The 2,500-nt window shown below is 39.0% G+C and overlaps 1 long non-coding RNA gene across 2 annotated transcripts in view; it reads left to right on the top strand.

Annotated features, from left to right (window-relative positions):
• The window catches only part of LOC138052913 (uncharacterized), a 36,037-nt gene that overhangs the window by 13,857 nt on the left and 19,680 nt on the right, over positions 1-2,500 (top strand). The gene's annotated exons all lie outside the window — the stretch shown is intronic.

Here is a 2,500-nt window from a genome sequence, read left to right as displayed (position 1 = left end):
AAAAAATTTATTCAAAACTTTTCCCTCACTCCCAAATAAGAACTTGCTGTGTCTTGAAATTCTACAGTGAATTACTATTAGGCCAATACGAGAATCAACATCAAAGAGGCAATCCCAGGGGTTTCAGGGAAGAAGAGAACATGGCTTATTTGAACTGGGGAACAGAGTAACAATATCAAAATATTTTAGGGAACAAGGGAAGAAAACCAATATTTAAATTTTAGGGATCAAAAGGCTGGGAACAAGTTTCAAAGTAATTTGGGGAACAAGGAAACACAAGAAAATATCTAAAGGGAACAAGGCCTCCTCTCCCCAGGAGGGCCTCATCAAATGTTCTGCCTCTATCCAACAGCTCAAACAAGCTATTCCAACAATTACTAACAGGAAAAGAAGACTCTCTAAGATAAACAAATTATTTATAATAATTATCACTTTAGCATGCGAAACAATGCTCAGATGCTTACGAGCACCCTCATGCCCATGTTTGTAAAAAAGCACCATGAAGTATTCCTTGCGGCTGGTTTAGGCATTGTTTCATCTTTCAACGTCGGGCAAAACCAAATCAACTCCATTCTCAGAGGGCACTGATGGGGAAAGAGGCTAGAAGAAAAAACTTGCATTAATCCAATTCTCCCAAGATAATCTTTGCAGAATAAGATTATTGAAGGAACACTTTTGAGTGCCAACCTTAAGCCTTTTAAAACAAGCGCAAACAATATTAATAGTCTTTAAATTCACAAAATGTCAAACAGCATATTTTATTCTCATATTCAATTAGATTTGGCCACAATATTCCTTAAAACTATGCAGAACTATTTACCATAAACTGTGGAACATTTCCTGCCTATCTAAATATGCTGCAAAAGGGCTCCAACCAACCAGTTAAGTTTTTAGATAAAGATACACAATACCTTAAAAATAAATTATTTGATGTGATCAAGACATTGAATGACCAAGCAATAAACAAATGGCAGCAATGTATGTTAGGTTCACAAAGTGGGAAAAAAATATTCCTCAACTGATGTTTCAATATGCATTTAAATAAATTTTCTATCAACAATACAAGGGACTGACTTTTCACTGGTATTGATTTACATTTCCACGATAAGTTTGAATGTGAATCTGGCAACCACAGTGCCCTATGAAATGGGAAATAACTTAAACAAACTCTTTAAACTAACATTTTACAAGGGACACCATTATTGATGCCCTGCGAAGAACAAAGATTAAATTGGAAGAAGAGTTGGTCTGGAGTTTATCGACAATGGACAGTTAGTGGCTGCATTCACCAATGTAGAGAACAAACGCATCAAGTTTCTTCTCAAGCAACCAGGTGTTCAAGGAGCTATTCAATTTCCAAAGAACTATGGTAGCTAGTGTACAACAGTACCTGGGTGAATTCGGGTACGTGGCCTGAAACTGAAACTTCTGGAGCCAAACAACTTGTTGAGCTTAGTACTTAAACCGGGTAGATAATTATGTCTACAAATATTGTCTATTCAACCAACAGTTTCTCCTAATTTTGTGTACCATTCACTTGTTGGTTCCTCAATTAAAAAAATTGCTAATTCAATTAAGGATTCAAGTCCTTTCAAATCATCAAAGTTACTTTGCGCCACCAGGAACAAACGAAAAAATACAAGCAATGAAGACAAACTGCTCAAAAATGCACGACTCCCTTTGAAACAGCAAAACGGGCCGGGGATCCTGAAGTCACTAAAAAGTGCTGCATGCTACGTGGATGTTTGCAGAACGATCGCAAGTTGTAATCACTGAAAGAAAACTCCACTCCAGATCTGATAGATGATGGTCGTGCAAGACTCGCCAAGCACGTGGAACACCCAACAGGATTGTTTGTTGTTTGGCACAGCAGATGAACGAAAAATTGTTCCCCTCACTATTAAGTTCCAACCCGATAAGCCCAATCTTGCCCAAATACAACAACAATTTGGGCAGCAGGCAAGCTCATCACAAGCCATCGAAGTTGGCATAAAGCAGCATAGCGCTTCACCTGAAGTTCGATCATGATGGACACAAACAAGAGCTGAAAAAACTTCATATGGTCAGACGGCCAAATGCGATTGACCCAACACTCATTAGAGCGGCTCAGTTATCGGACATCAAAGTGCTGAACAAACCAAGGGATTTCGTCGTAAAAATGTTCACTCAGCAACGTCTTCTTCTTCTACAGAATAAAGTTCAAAGGCGATCCTGGTTTTTAATCAGGTGCTAGACCAATTCATAAACTGGATAAAGTGGATTGGCAAATTGACTGCCAGAACAATGCGTCATTTCTGTCCCGCTGAGTTCAAAGAAGCGACGGTCAAGAGAGTCACAAGAGAAGGCTGAGCGAATGTCCACCGATCTAACCAATCCGAATGTAAACAATTGGCGTGACGTCGAATAGCACAAGGATAGCACAGTTTTTCCCGCTCGCTGAATTCTGATTGGTCAGTTTAAATTTCAGTAGCTCTCACCGTATGCAAGGCACCTCGAGAAT

The sequence above is a fragment of the Montipora capricornis genome, chromosome 6 (genome assembly GCF_036669925.1).
Source record: "Montipora capricornis isolate CH-2021 chromosome 6, ASM3666992v2, whole genome shotgun sequence".
Lineage (NCBI taxonomy): Eukaryota > Metazoa > Cnidaria > Anthozoa > Scleractinia > Acroporidae > Montipora > Montipora capricornis.
The sequence above is the reverse complement of the archived record's forward strand: the minus strand, read 5'-3'. Positions and strand labels throughout refer to the sequence as shown.